Genomic DNA, 17,934 nt, shown 5'->3' with positions numbered 1-17,934 from the left:
AAGACACTTTATGGTCTGAAACAAGCTCCTCGAGCTTGGTATGATAGACTGAGTACCTTTCTTTAAGGAGCAAGGTTAAAATAACGTTCTTTATCTAAAAATTAGATAATCATGTTTTGTAAGTGCAAATATATGTTGCTGATATTATCTTTGGAGCTACTAACGACCTCCTGTGCAAGGAGTTTTTTGATTTGATGCATGAAGAATTTGAAATGTCAATGAGGGGGAGCATACTTTCTTCCTCGGATTACAAATTAAGCAAATGAAAAGCGCAATATTTGTCCACGAGTTGAAATATTGCAAAGAGCTACTTCACAAGTTTGAGATGGAAAAGTGCAAAGAAGCATCTACACCGATGGCATCCTCCTGTTACATAGATAAAGACGAAAAAGGAAAAGCGGTAGTGGTAACTAAGTATCGTGACGTAATAGACTCATTACTATATTTAACTACGAGTCACCCTGATATAATGTTTTGTGTTTGTATGTGTACGAGATATCAATCTATGCCTAAAGAATCGCATTTTAGTTCTGTTAAACAAATCATGAGATGCCTCACTATCCTTGGTAGGATATTCCGATTTTGATTCACTGGTTGTAAATTGGATCAGAAAAGCACTAGTGGAACTTGCCACCTTTTAGACAGCTCCTTAGTGTCATAGCACAACAAAAACCAAGATTGTGTTACTTTATCCACCGCTAAAGCTGAATACATTACCACTGGTGTGTGTTGCACTCAAATCCTTTGGATCAAGCAACAACTTATGGATTTTGGGCTCAAGCTAGAAAAGATATCGATTAAATGCGATAATACAAGTGCCATAAACCTATCAAAGAATACTTTTTTTTCATTCAAGGACCAATCATATAGAAATAAGGCATCATTTCTTGTGTGATCATGTTCAAAAAGGTGATTGTGTACTTGAATTTGTTAAAACCACTAAACAACTAGCAGATATTTTCATCAAGCCCCTTCCACGTGATACATTCTTTGTTCTTAGAAGATAACTTGAATTCTTGATGAACAATATCTCAACTAGTTTGGTTAATGGTATTGTGTGCCTTTGCATGATCAATATGTTTATCTTTGTAATATATGTTGAATGCATGATTCCTCTATGCTTATAAATTGTATTCATGATTCTATGTTTATGCGCTAGAAGTGTTTAATTCTGTCTAGAATAGATTCTTAGGTTAAGTGTCTTAGCATGCCATACCATTCTAAAAAATGTACTCAAATTTGTGATTTTACTGATATTAATGATTAACCTGTGTCATAAACGATTAAACTGAGTTCTAGTAGCTTTAGCATTTTGTTTTCTAACATTTAATTGATTAAGTCTTTCATTAATCGATTAACTAGGCTAAACTTTTTCAGAAAATTAAGACTTTAATGAGTCTTAATCGATTAATAGGTGCTTTAATCTGTTTGTACTATATTTTGGTGACACTCATGTTATGTACTTGTTGCACATTGCTATTTCATATCTTGTTGAACTCTGTTTAACTATGTCGATAAACTATGGATTATGTTTGTATGAGAATCTTGATCTTATCTTAAGTATATATCATATATGTTTGATTAATATATGTCTTAACTGAATAAATTTGTCATATTAATCATTCCATGACTGATTGCTTATATACATGATTGATATGTCATATAAATCTTGTCCATATTCTGTTTTTAGTCAGTTTAATCGATTAAACGCAGATGTTAATCGATTAAATGAAGAAATCAGTGCACTTGTTCAAAGTTCTTAAAACTGATTAAGTGATTACAACCCATACTTAATCGATTAAGAATAGTTCGTTTTCACAAACTTTTATATCTCTTCTTACTTTTGGCCAGCTATTATCATATTAATGCTTATGTTTTTTGATAATGTCAAAAGGGGGAGAAAGGTGTTGTATTCTTGTTTGAAGTGTTTTATAGGTTGTTTAGCTTCTGTGAGTATGCTACCTACATTCGCTTTAATTTTTCACCTCATTGCTTGGTTGAGGGGGAGAACAAAGTGAGGAGGAGCAGCACAACTTTGATATTTTCCAACCTTTTGCAAACATTTCCTGATCATCATCAAGCTCATCAAACAAGGATTTGGTGTAGAGTTTGTCATCATCAAGCATGGGGAAATTGAAAGTGCAAAGAGTTAAGACTTGCATATTTGAAGATGACCTTGATTTTGATGAAGACAATGGACATACAAGAAAGATTGAAGATCTTGCAACAAACAACAAGCCGAAGACTCAATGGTGAAATCTATAGACTTAGGGCATTGTAATTTTACTTTACTAGAAGTCTTAAGATGATTTCCTTAGGTTGAGTCTAGGTTAGGTAAACCTAGGTGGGAGTCTCACAATAATGTAAAATGAACAAGACTAAAATTGAGATATAACATCTAGAAATTATATGATAACTAAGCTCATGCATCAACATATATGTTTTCGTGCATTAAATGTATAACATATTTTAAAAGCATGTATTGCATCATCACATGTCATATAGGTAGTTTACCATTCATCAAGAAACTAAAGTTTATACAACATAATCGATTATGTGTTGTATATAATCGATTAAATACATGCTATAAATAATTTAATCGATTATGTATAATGTTAATCGATTATCAGAATTATAGTAGCTAACCAATCTGCAACTTATGGTGTGTTAATCGATTAAGTCATTGGTTAATCAATAAAGACATAATAGAAAACCAGTTTTTAATAGCTCGGTAATCAATTAAGACACAATATAATCGATTAGTTATAGCATTAATGTGTTTTCTATAAAGGCTGTAATTCTAGCTCATGTGGCATAACTTGAACATTCATTTTCATACATTGCATTAGAGTCAGAAATTGCATTAAGAGAGCTTAGAGAATGATAGCATTCTGAATAGGGCTTAGATATTCATATCATTGCATATATCTCTAGGTTTTTTCATGCCTTGCATTCTTGCATAGGTTTCTTGATTTCTTTAAGAGTGAAGTAAGGAAAATATTTTTTCTGTTAAAGTGTGCAAACTATTTTACGGAAACCCTTTGCATTAATTCACCTTTAGATTAGGTTCTTGTGGATTTTTCTGCTTAGAGTTCAGGATTGAGTTTAACCATTGTATCCAAGTATTAAGTACTCAAGACAAATCATCAAAAACAATGACGAACAAGGAAGTTGATCTCTTGGTGAGTAGTATCACCTCAAGGGAGATATTGACAATCTTCACAAAGACTAGGAGGTCTTGTTCGAGCGATACCTAGGTTGGGGCCGAATCATGAAAGCATAGGAGATCCAAGAAGGTGAGTTAGATATGTCAAACCAAAGTTGTGAAGCTCATAGGTGCCAAGAAAGAAGTGTCTTAGTCTTGCTGTAATTGGAAATGTGCGTGTACACAAACACCAATTTTAATAGTGAAGAAAAATCTCCCAAAATCACATGGGGTGGCCTGGATGTAGTTTGTAGTGGACCGCAAACGAACTAGGATAAAAATTCTTTGTGCACAATTTTCTATCCCTTATCTCCTTTACTTTTGATCTTTACATTCTTTTTAATTGATTAATTCTGAGTTGCATGTTATAATTTGTGTTGTTATCATTCTGTAAATTCTTTAATGAATTGGTTGTGTAAAGATTGGTAATCGGTAACTTGATGTGCAAGAAACCTTAAAATCAAGGTGCAAGATTTAGGATAATCGATTATCCACAAGCATAATCGATTAAATCCAAGCACTGCTTAATCGATTAAAACCAAGCTTAATCAATAAAGTGCAATAGTTCTTAGATCTACGCAAAATATCGGAAAAGCGGAATAAGTGATATGCTACACCTCTTCACCCCCCTCTACGTGTGTTTTGACATGCTGGTATCCAACAAGAAGTTGAATAATAAAGTATTTTTCTATTTAACTGCAACACATGGTACATTGAGCGACACATTTTGTGGAACAATAGATACATTTCAATAGGTAAAACAATAAAAAAAAATATTTTAATAATTATTTTAAAATTTTCAAGAGGGGTAGTTGCCCCCACCTGCTCTTGTTATCATCTGCCCCTGGTAATGAATAAACTTCATACCATCTTTCATCATGTATCCATCAACTCAATGTCCTTGGTCATTGTTTGCAAATGAATGTTCATAGTAGAACATGTCGGTTCTTTGGCCTTCCAATTATAGACCACCTTTAGCCTTAGTTTCTCCTCTAATGGGATGTAGGGAGTGACTTTGTGTCTTGTGTTATATCATGTTGTTGTCTGCAATTGGAGACCATAACCCCTTATCTTTAAGAAGTGCATACACTTCTATGAAGACTTAAGCTACTTCATTTCTTATTTCCAATTTTGGTTATCATAAAAATAGAAGTAAGACTTTAGGTATCTACACAATAATTTTCATGACAATTATGTCTATAGCTACATACATTACTTGAATTAGATCACTTTAATTTGGCTACTTAAAGTAATGATCATAATCACACTTAAATATTACATGTGTGACCCAAAATTTCTCACAATTTTGCACTGACCATATATGTAATTTTATAAATTGTGTTAGACTTTATGAGCTCAAAAATATGTCATTGTAAACCTCAAACATATTCTTATCTCGTCCATTAATTATATTAATATATAGAACCAAAGCGGCTTTCGATATATCAATCTTAACTAAACCAATCAATGATCACTAATATTAACACAACTAAATGACATTAAATCAATCATGAAATGTGTAGCATGGAAATCACATGAACATGATCTATACATGTCAATTTTCAATTGGTACTCCTTTACTTTATGAGATCCCATAAATATAACCATAAATTTTATTCTGCAGAAAAATATATCCATATCCATAAACATGTCTATATAAGGAGAACACTCAAATATAAACTCTCACTGAACAAAAATATTCTCAAGTGATACAATACTCATATGAGCAATGTACTTGTGAAAGACCTTAGATGATAAAATTTTAGTGAGCAAATCTGCGACCATGGATTTTGTGTCAATATGCTCTATAGACATTTGACCACTCTAAACTGTTTCTTTAAATGAGATGAAGCAATGTTAACCTTTTTGTCACAAGATAACTTTAATGATACTTCAATATATCCAAATTAGCAGACAAGTGACAATAGCATTGCCATATACCATAATTAGATGTCTCATAATAAGCTATGAAAATTACTACTATAACAAATGAAGCTATAAGTGTCTGCTTAGTACTTTCCATAGTAACTCTTCATCCACCTAATAGATGAAGCTATAGATGAATTTTCAATTATATTGATATCTAACAAAACTAAATAACAATACCTAATGATCTCTAACTGAATCACTTTATGTATATGAGAATATAATTTCTTTGTTTTTTATAAGTATTTTATAACCTAATTGACTTCCTTCCAATTATTTGTCACTGAATTACTTAAATATTTGCATTCTAACAAAGTACACAATATCCTAATGTGCACAACTTTTTTATATACATTATACTTACTTAGGCAACACATAAGGAATCTAATATATATATATTTAACTTTAAAATTTCTTCCCAAAACATTGCACCCATGAATAGTCCTGGAATTGCATACTTAATGGACTTGACTCATGTTATTTGAACATTCTCATTCCTCATAGTTCTCTTTATCCTTAATGGAACTTCCTTAAAATTAATGAGTTGTTCATTCCTAAGGTGCAAGGTTTAGATCCATGCATTAGAGAACAAACATAACATTTTCTCCTTAATTCTTAAAGTTAGTGCAATTTAGGAAGACTGTAGAATATATTCGCAGACATTATAAAAGCAAAGAATTCAATAAAACAAAGAACAAAACATATTGCAATCATTCTTGCAATTAAACTCATAATCAATGTTAACCATTAAATTTAAATAATGGTGGGGCATATCACGAGTTACCTAGCACAACATTAATATTCAGTCTTTGGACAAAAATATTAACTTGTAAGTGGTACACTCAATGTAGTAATCAGATATTGATAATCAGTCATGTCAAACAATAACCCTTTCTTTGGACCGACTTATTATTCAAATGGAAAATCATATGATTATCACAAATTTATTACCACAAGTATGTTTGTAATTTTGGACAAATAGTAATATTCTTTTGGGCTGAACATTATTCGCATAAAACTACAAACATACAATTGGCTTGATATTCCATATGAATTGATAATGAAACTCATGTTATAATGGTTAAACATTGATTACAATGCATGTCAAACAAAAACCCTTATTTGGACTAATTTATCATTTACATATGCAACTTTATAATTATCACATGTTTATCATAACATGTGTATATATTATCCAGATAATCTTCCTTTAAACCAATTAATACTCACATGTATACATAAACACACTACCATTTGACATTTATTATAAATAATTTACACAAAAAGATGTCACTTTGATGACTTCTTATATTTATATGTTCACTTAAAATGTCAAACAATCTTATAGTCCAAAACATACATTTCCCTTGAACGCTTAATTCATTATTTATATTTGAATATAAATAAAGATTTTGGAGCCTAAGACACCAAATTACAGAGGTAAGTCTCGCCATATGGACCATAATCCTTCTTTCCTTTTTTTTATTCCCATGTTATTTAAAAATAAACCAAACAGTGGTCACTCTGGATTTGAACATTGAGCAAGTTATACAGTGGCCAAACGTTCCAACCTTTGCAACCTTATAACCAATTGGTTTTGCCAACTACAATGTGGTTTAAACGTTTCAAAAAATTTAAATTCCAAAACAATGGACTAGGTGGGTGCCCAACACTTATACCTCAGACAATGTTTTAACTTCGTCCCCAACCAATGCAACCAGTAACATATAGTTGCCATGTTTGACGGTAAACTTTTTCAAAACCAAAATAATACAATCAGTGAGTTCTTAACACACGACCACATACATTCTTACAGCTAAATCCTAACCAGCGCACCCACAGCAAACTGTTGGAATGTTTGGGCAACTAAACTTTATTTGAGTGTTCAAACTAATTAAGTTGTGAGGGTGAATTGCTCTTTGATATGTGTTATCTTCTCTTGAGCTCTGACACATGTACTCAATTGAAGTCGCACATACTCTCCTGGTACGATTATCAATTGAATCTTTTACTTGTATCTTTCTATCCAATCGCTTTGTAGCAATCCAAGATGAATTCCAGAGACTCTCGAGAATCCTAATATTACTCTCGTGAATTAGGATTCTAGTTTGAATAACTGAATGATGATATAGTTGGATTCACCTTTCGGTGCTTCCCCAATATATCTAAGAGGTGTAATTTGTTGGGCAGACAACTCACACAAATAAAACTCAGTTTAATGATTCAAATTACAATACTCAATGAAATAGAAGTAAGAACAAATGTTTATTAAATGTAAAAGGCATAACCACAATCCTAAAAACAAAGGGAATTACTCACTCATGACAGAGAAGAAAAATACCAAATTCTAAATTAGATAATTGTAATGTAAAGTGTAAAAGCGTGTTTAATCATTAAGGGAGAACCTCCATTTATCCTAATTACAAACTATTGGGTTAAGCCCAACAAAAAAAATCTAAAAAATATGAATAAAACATAACATTCACGACTTCTTTTGGCCTTTCAATTGATCTTCGCATAACCTCAACACCAAATTTCATCTTCTTGCACCCAATCAAAACTCTTTTTGGCTTCAATCAATTCAAACTGCACAGCATAGCCAAGAACACACGCTCAACCTGGACAAAAAGAAATAAAATCTAAAAATCATCATAAAGTCCTAATTATGTCCTAAAATACAAGTTAAATGCAATACAAATATAGTATAATTTCACACTCATCAAATCCCCTCAAGCTTATCTTTTGCTTGTCCTCAAGCAAGTATTATGTCTAACTTTCTCAATCATGCATGAATGATGATATAGAAACCATGACTTAAAATAACAAGCAATCTCATGTTAGTTTTTAAACAATCCAAACATCAAGACAAAACAATCATAAACAAATTTAATTCAAGTTAAGTCTTTGAGTCATAACAACTGCATGAATTATGGTCACTCTTCTCGCATCACTCTCATGTGTTTAAAGGTTATAGTATTACGCTCTAATTTTTATGAAAGTAAATTACCATATGCTTGATTATAAACCAAATCGTCACTGGTTGTATTTGAATGCATGCAAAAATCAACAGGTCTTTAAATGGTTGTGATGTGACCAAGGTGAATGATTTAAGGTGAGATAAACAAAGAAATGATATTTCAAAAGGCTTACAAATATTTCCAAAAATACTTAAAGTTTTTAGACATCTGATTGAAGTATTGAGATTCTCTTAATAGGTCTTACTTTATTATATGATCCTTTTTCGATCAACCATTCTTTTTACAATATATTTTTTCAATCATTTCTCCTTTAGTATACTTTGTATTATTTTTTAATTTTTTTATCCATTCTTATATTGTTTCTAAAAGAGAAAAGATGAATTTTTTCATTTTCACATTTTTATGGTTTCTTTCATTACACATGACCTTTTTACCTTTTCACTTTTTTATGGTTTCTTTCATTACACATGACCTTTTTACCTTTCCCATTGCTTCAACCAAACATCCCAAATTACCCCCAAACCCTCATTGGAGTAGCTATGAAAAATCCTTAAAGTTCATGCTCAAAAGTGGGCAATTAATGAGTTTTCAATATTTATAGCAAACGATTGAAGGTCAAAAGAAAAAGTCTTAAGTGTCTCTATCATTTTAATGCATACAAACAAACTTCAATCTTAAAACGGTCACAAATCAAGTTTTAGAATGTACAATCTTAGAAAGTTATGCACTCATAAAAGAAAAATGGTTTTTATGCAATTGTCAATTCAAATCATAACCCTTATTATGTTTGGCCCAAGTTTCTCACATTTGGTTCATTCAGCAAAAGTTATGAAACAAAGACCTTTAATTAACCAAATTTAATTCACAATTGTCAAATCTAATATCTTTCATTTTATTATTTTATCAAAAGTTCTTTTCTTCAATGTGGTCACAAATCAACAATCATCATTCATGCATACTTTTCATTTAAAAAAGCAGACAAACAACACATAGAACAAAGCATATGATAGATGAAATATGAAACATATGCTAATGGTATACATGGCATAATAATACGAATATTCAACCTAAAAAAATTTAAAATCTATATGGTATACATGACATAATAGAACTATCTAAATGCAAAATCCCCTCAAAATTAGAAATTTACATTGTCCCCAATGTAAAAATCTAAACAATAAGAGAAAGAAAAAGAAAACTCGCAGGTTAGGTATTAAGTGTCCTCAACTCATGTGCCAATTATAAGTGATTGACTTTACTGGGTATAGTGGAAGTACCTGCAAAAGAAGAGAAAGAGGTTCCAAATGGCCCGTATGTCCGAGGTGCAAATATCCTATTTGAATGGGGCAATTAATAGGTATTATCGTGTTAGCACTTTTCCATGTAAATTTTTTATTTAGTTTTTAGTTTTTAGAGTTTATGATTTTTTTTTGTGGCCGACACTATATACATCCTCTTACAAAGGCTCCAAACTCGGGGAGGCACTAAAGCCAACACCAAAACACTAAAATTAATGAATTAAAAAATACACCTCTAGCGTGGGTTGCCTCCCACAAAGCGCTCATTTAACGTCATTAGCTTGACGATTGATCCCTGCATCATCACGCAAGATCCCATGAACTCATACCCGAGGGTGGAAGGAGTGTTTTTACTTTCATTTTAGGTGATTTCCCTTTCTCCCAATTATCAGATTTATGTGTGATCCTCAAGCTCTCCTCATGCGGTTTGCAGGGGAGTGTTAAGCTTGCATTTATACATTCTTTACCCTCAACCACTTCCTCATCAAAATTTGAAGTATCACCTTCCATCATGCTTCTCTCCAAGAGATTATAATATTTCACTTTAGGAACTTCCTCTTTCACTACTTGGTTCAACATATCAACCATGCACAATGAGTCCTCAAGAGAAGGTTGTTTAATAAATTTAGCAATATCAAATTCAACATTTTCATCCCATATGCTTAGATAAAGTTTTCCATTTTTAACATCAATTATAGCATTAGAAGTAGCCAAAAATGGTCTACCTAGTATGATTAGAATTTATACATCTTCTTCCATCTCTACTATCGCAAATTCTATTGGAATGTATAAATTTCTCAACTTGGATAGGAACATCCTCCAAGATGCTTATACATAATTTAACTAACCTATCTACTAATTGAAGTGATATAGTTGTGGGTTTTAGTTCACCCACGTCCATTTTTTTACACACGGATATGGGTATGAGACTCACACTTGTCCCTAAGAAATGGTTTCTAATTTTGCCTTCGCAAATCTCTGGAGAAAAGGAATTGGTGATACATATGGTAGTGGAACTACATACTTAGACACCTTTTCAAAATTTTGTTCCCTTTAGTGAGTTGTGTCTCAGTATGTTTCTCTTCCACTTGTGTATCATTCTCAGTTCGAGGAACATCCTTCAGTTCATTCCCACTTCTTAATCAGATAGCCTTACAATGTTCATTGTTTGAATTTTTCTCTAGTTGTCCTGGAAACATTCATGTTTGCCTATTACAGTTGCTCGCTTGTTGGACAATGTGTGTTTCTGACATTTTTCCATGGATGGTCAAATTTTCTATCTTAGAATTCAAACAATTAACCCACTTCTTAATTAGATAGCCTTACAATGTTCATTGTTTGAATTTTTCTCTAGCTGTCCTGGAAAGATTCATGTTTGCCTATTAAAGTTGCTCGCTTGTTGGACAATGTGTGTTTCTAACATTTTTCCATGGATGGTCAAATTTTCTATCTTAGAATTCAAACAATTAAACATATTTGCAATATTTTTATTAATCGTGATTTGATCCTCTTGAAACTTTTTAAGATTAATGAGTAATTTTTCCTGACCTTCTATTATTGTTATAAGAGAGGGATCAATAGGAGAAGATTGTACATGTGGAAACCGTGTTGTAAGTTTCCTATTATCTTGCTCATCCTGATGTTGATGATTTAAAGTGTCGTTGCTCCTCTAGGAAATGTTGGGATCGTTCTACCTATATGGTGGGTTGAATTGCTGCCCACTCCTCTTCTTATAATCATAGTAATTGCATGATTCAGGTTGTTCATTGACCCAAACTCCATGTACAGGTTTAGTGAATTGTTTGCATTTAGACCATTCATGCCCTTTTTCTCTGCACCCCTCACATGTTGAAGTAGACCCAATACATTAGCATTATAGATGAAAAAACAGGCATAGCCCATGGGCACACCTGCATAGTCCGCATTTATTTACGGGCAGGGCAGGCAAATGTTGTCCATTTTCCTATTTTACCCTCCCCGCAAAGCCCGCAGACATTCGATTGGGCAATGCAGGCAGCCCACAAACATAATTTAAGGAAAAATTAAGAAATTTTCAAATAAGTTATAATGTAATGTAATTTTCGGTCCCTAAAAAATTATAATATAATGTGATTTGTTCAACTTCATATAAATTATCAAAGTTTTTGTTAATTTTTTATCCTCAACTAGTTTATTTTATTTATTATATGAATTTTTATTTTTTTAATTATTCAACAATGTCCACTGGCTATCTGCAAGCCCGTTAGCCCGTTTTAAAATGGATTGGGCATTAAATTTTGTCCGTTAAGCCAATGTGGGCAAACCCGTGCCCGCTTTAATTATTGCGGGCATTTGCAGGCACGAGCTAAACGGGTCGGGCAGCCCGTTTTGCCATCTCTAATTAGCATGGTATTTTTCGAGCTTTCCAAACCTTTGAGAAAGGTTCTCCAGCGTGAAAATTACCTTTTCCAGTTGATTTCCTAAATATTGTGCACCGGAGTCTCTCCTTGGATGATATCTCCTCTCATTCGCCCATTGGTAATGATTGGAAACCACATTCTCTATGATCTTTGAAGCAACATCAATTCCTTTGCACATAAAGGCTCCAATAGTTGAAGAGTCCAACAATTGTTGTGATGGAAAGTCTAACCCACTGTAGAAGTTCTAAACCAACATCCAAGGTGGAATACCATGACGAGGGCAAGGTTCAGTTAACTCATTTAATCTTTCCCAAGCTTCAACAATTGACTCCCCATCCTTTTGACTGAAGTTTTGGATGAGGTGCCTATAGTGCACAATTTTGGAAGGAGGAAAGTATTTGTTGAGAAAAGCCTCCTCTAGAGTTTGCCACATTGCTTGAATTTTAGCATTTTGATTCCTTAGCAACGTCTTAGCTTTGTCTCTAAGAGAATATGGAAACACGCGGAGACGAATGGTATCTTCAGAAGCCCCGTGGATTCTTACAATCTCATAGAATTCCAAGAACTGATCAATATATGCATTAGGATCTTCATGAGCTCCTCCTTCAAATTGGTTTTACATCACCATTTGGATCAAAGCAAATGGCAAAGAAAAGTTCTTTGCCTCAATAGCAGGACGGATTATTCCAAGACGTTAACTATGAGCATTAGGGGATGCGTAGTCTTGAAGTGGTTTTTCATGTCGTTCAGCCATTGTTTATACACGCGCACGTCTTTCTCTTGCTCTTTCTCTTTGTTGCCTTCTTCTTCTACTGAAAGTCCTTTCTGGCTCTGAGTTGTAATTTAAACTTTGCATAAACCAAATGGGAAACCTACAGAGGTACCAAGAAAAAAGAAAATGCATAATACACTAGAGTAAAGTAATGAATTAATTGAGAATTAAAGAAATTTTGACATAGTCCCCGGCAACAGCGCCAAAAACTTGATAGGGCAAATCACAAGTGCACGAATATGTCATCAAGTAATAAAATATTGATCCCATGAGGACTGGAAATTTCCTTTAATTATAACAATTAATTTATACTTAACTCAAAAGGGAATTACAAGGGAATTTAGAACAATTGAACAGTTGACAAGAATAATTATGAAAATAGTAAAAAAGATTGAAATCTAATTTAGGAATTATTAGTTCCATCGAACTTCCCCATCTCGAATTTGGCACCTGAGTTATGACCCATATGATACCAATTGTTGGGAAAAAGCGAGCAATCAAATAATAAAAGATAATAGGGATAAGAGAATAATACAAGGAATTTGGTAACAGGGTTCGGCCAATTGTGCATACGTCCCTAGGAGCGTTGAGAGGCTACCACTATGTATTAGAGAATAAGGATTTGTGTTTAGCTATATGTTCTCCTTATTACATTATATTTACATAACAAAAATATATAGCCCTCTACCCCAACAATTGTACATCAGCCCAAGCTCATATGTATTGTTGTTATCTAGAGAATATGAGTCATTGCACAACAAATTGATCATATACCAATTAAAGCTGAGAATACTAGTGCAATTAACCTAACTAAGAATCTCATATTAAACTCAAGAATAGAACATATAGAAATTAGACATCATTTCTTGAGAGATCATGTGCAAAAATGAGGTTGTTTTATAGAGTTTGTTGAAACTTCTAGGAAATTAGCCAATACTTTGACAAAAAATATTCTTAATGATACATTATTCTACATTAGAAGAGAACTAGGTTTTTTTATGAAAAGTATGTGGCTTAGTTGTTCTTAAGTTACAATTATTTAACCCTAATTTGCATGATTTCATAGTTATATGCTAGGTACATATACATTTCTTTATGTATTTTGATTGAAGTATATGTTTTTTTGGCTGTTTAATTAATTATACATAAGTATCTTACATCAAATTCATGTCAAAATGAGTTAAAATAGTGTTTACTTGTATTATAATCGATTATCTAGTCACATTGCACTTGAAAATCTATGTAAGCCATTAATAATCGATTATTTGACAGTATAATTGTATAAATTTCTCTAAGTAATTCATTATATGAAATTTGAATAAGGATAATAGATTATGATTAAGATGATAATCAATTAACTAAGTGCAATTATGGGCAATTACATATGTTCAATTTCTCATTTACACATTTTTAGCAAAATAAAATCTCCCCAAAATCCTCTCTAAACTTTCTCAATTGTTTCATGTTTTAAGCTTCAATCTTTGTTTCTTTGCTCAAAGCACAAGTCAATTTGTATTCTTTGCTCATAAATTTCTCAAATACCTCCACTTTTATAAATCCTCATTCCACCAAACCCAAACTCACGTCTCTTTCCTTAATTGATTACCTTATCTAGAATTTCAATCTCTACATTGAGTGATAGGAAAGACAAATGGGTTAAACACACTACTAGTGCACATCCATTCACAATGATAAGGAAGAGGAATGGTCCTATGGAAGGTGAAGGCTCTAGCAACGTAGTAGTGGTTCTGGAATCCAAGGTGGAGTTTCTGAGCATGAACTCGTAATAAAAATGGTTAATGACCCCTACTTCACTAATGATAGAAAAATGAAGCGCATGGAGCGTTATGAGAACAAAAGGGTGGAAATGCATATATTTTGCGATATGAAATGATTAGCCAACAAAGGGTTTACTAATGTCCACCCTCTTCTTGTTAAAGAATTTTATGCTTACACACGAAGGTAGATCATGGGTAACCTTTGTTTTAGGGAAAAAGATTATCCTTAACAAGGATGTCTTTGAAGAAGCAGGTGGCTAGAAATTTGAAGGTATGGTGATAAGTGATTATGGAAGCGAAAATTGGTCTAGCTTTGATAGTAAAGCCATGTATCAATTATGAATAAGAAATCACTTGCATCACCAACAAGGAAAACCGTTAAAATAGGGTCATGTGAAGGTAGATGACCACTCATTCGTTGTATCATTCACTACATCCTGATTCCAAGGAAATATAACAACACTCAACCCAATGTCAACAATCTTAAGTACATGTATGCTATCAAGAATAACTATCAAATACATTGGCATAATGCAATTAATATAAGATGTTCAAAAGACATTGCAAATATTCCCTACTTTGCCTTTATCTCATGTATGATTGAACATTATAGAATCAATATTGCTACGCATATTAGTATTTTGACCTCTCAAAAGATTGAAAAATTAGAATTTTCAAATATAACAAGATGAGCATAGACATGAGGACTGAGGGAAGATGGCATTGAAAGTCGTAACTAAGACAACATAATAATCTTTTGTTTAACACTTCTCATGGATAAAATGCAAAGTCTTCTCTGAAATCGTTCAGATTGTGTAATGGAACATTTCAAGGAGCATGAAGATATGTTTAAATCAAGGATGGACAACATAGAAGCCACTATGGAGTCGAAGTTCTAAGATATATGCATTCGCCTTTCTAGGCTTGAGCCTTCTTTCCTCCCTCCAATTATAGCTAGTTGTGCCTTAGTGATCTCTAATTTTTAGGATGCTTTTCTTTGTATTGTTGGTATTTAATTTTAAATTTTGCATTAAGATTTGAACAAGTTTTATAATAATAGAGCAGTTATTATTTGTTAGGAAAAAGTGCATAACAGCTCTTTAAATTTTATGTCTCTTACAAAGGTATAATGTTTAAGTATTTTTTTATGCACATTTCCTATTTGGTTATTATGATTTAACTTTTTTGAATTTATGACTTATCTGTGTGCAATCAGGCTATCTTTCTTTCTATTATGAATATTGCACCTATATCATTTATTTATATATATATATATATATATATATATATATATATATTTTTGTGTGTTGTTTATTAACTTCTTATATTTTTCAAAACAAGTTTAATATACATAGTCTCTACTCTATAGCAAATTGAGTAGTACTTCTTAATTATGCCAAAAAGGTAAGAAAAATGGCTTTTGTGGGGTGGGGGCATACACACTCAAATCAATTCAATCACACAACATTATAAAAATCAATGATTGAGGTCTTGAAAAATCATCAAGGAAGAGGAAGGCTCGTGTTTTGACATTATCGAAAAGAGAGAAATTGAAAGCAAAAGCGCAACATTTAGCATGAAGTCATTAGAAGAGTTTGAGTTTGTGCAAAATGTGTTTTATGAAGACAAAAGCTTTAAAGACAGGCATTGAAGACATTTCACACAAGACAAGACAACATCAAATAGCTAGGTTTTACAACATATATACACTTAAATTTAGTGGTATGATAGATTTTATCTATTATAAATGAGATAGAATCCAAGACATGCAAAAAAATAATACTAATATCATTTATTAACCATGTTCAAAATGATATCGATAGAGATGGTTTCAAAAACCATTAGCTACCATCCAATTATGGACGTATAATCAACTATGATCCAATTATATGGTTTAGTGTTGTTGTGAATTGATTTCTATAACAAATAATCAATCAATTATAGATAAGTGATAATTGATTATGAGCTACTGGAAACAGATAGTCAATTATGAAATTATGAAATTTTGAAAATAAATAATCGATTATGACTTATAATTAATTGATTCCCTCTAATAAACTGAAAGTAACTTCTTGTTACCGTAACTTGTAACAATTATAAATGACATGAAATAATACTTACTGACTGAGTCACGACCAGGTGCTCTCTTTAAGACGTTTCGTGGTATTGCCCAAAATGTGCAAGCAGACTATCAGTCACGCCGTCCCTAGCATAAAACAGCTCAGATCTCTGTTATCGAATTCTTACTGCATTGTAAGACCCAATCTCGAATACACCCACCACAATATGGCTATCAGTGCCAATTCTCGAAATTCCCACAGTATGGCTAACAGTGTCAACTCTCAAAATACCCACAATATGGCTACCTGTGCCAATTCTCTAAATACCCACAACATGGCTACCCGTGCCAATTCTCTTCCCACGATACTGACTACCACTTTCAGTTCTCGAAATGCCCACAATTTGGCTAGCCGTGTCAATTCTTTTCCCTCAATACTGACTACTAGTGTCAGTTCTTGAAATTCCCACAATTTTGCTGCCTGTGTCAATTCTTAGTGTCACAGAAAGAAAGGGGGAGAAGTTTGTCGGAAATGCATCAGCGGAAAGTATGAGAGAGAAAGAAAAAGTTGAATGAAAACGCATTCAACTTGGGGCGAGAAAATATGTAGGGAGGAGGCTTCTATTTATAACATGGGATTTTTTCTATGTTCGTAGTTTCTCCAATGTGGGACTTGGGAGTTGATTTTTCAAAAATTTTCTATGTGGGACTTGGGAGTTGCTTTTTCAAAACTTTTCTATGTGGCACTTGGGAGTTTTTTAGATTTCACACCCAAAAGTTCCCACTAATGGTTTTCAATAAACCATGTTCCAACAATCCCCTACTTGAAATTAAAAAACAATTTTCGACCACTAATGGTTTTCAACAAACCATGTTCCAACAATCCCTCACTTGATATTAAAAAACGATTTTTGAGAATATTTGTGGTCTCAATAAGATTGTGCATAAACAAAGGTGTCATGCGACTTGAACCTTTGCATAGTGAGTAAGATCCAGATTTTACTAGAGTGACTCGTAGTCTTGAACTTTATCTCCGGCATCAAACCACAAACAACCTTTTCAAAGATGTATTCTATAAAGTCCTGCGTTAAAGGCCATGCACGTCTATCTTAGTATAGTGAATGCTTTATGCCCCAAAATTTCATAGGAAGCGGGCCCCACTTCCACATTCACATAGATGAGTCTATCAAGGGTACTCTCGTAGTCTAGGTACTCCACTCCAATTGGAGTATAGATCTCATTAAGAGTTTTAACTCATCCTTACATATGTTGCAGGAATCATGCTTCTCATAATTTTATAGCATGTTCATTCTCATATCACTTTACAACTTGTTATTACCCATTGAACCTATTTCTTGGGATCTCTAGTCAGTTAGGTCGGGTTACCATCTTGAGTGATCCTCGTTCTAAGGGCAATAGTCACATACTCTTAGAAGTATTATGGACTTTCTCTCTAGCTAGTCCTTTCGTCAAAGGATCTGCTAAGTTATTCTCAGTGCGTACATGATCCACTCTAACA

The sequence above is a fragment of the Lupinus angustifolius genome, chromosome LG06, assembly GCF_001865875.1.
Source record: "Lupinus angustifolius cultivar Tanjil chromosome LG06, LupAngTanjil_v1.0, whole genome shotgun sequence".
NCBI lineage: Eukaryota > Viridiplantae > Streptophyta > Magnoliopsida > Fabales > Fabaceae > Lupinus > Lupinus angustifolius.
This window is presented reverse-complemented; position numbering follows the sequence as displayed.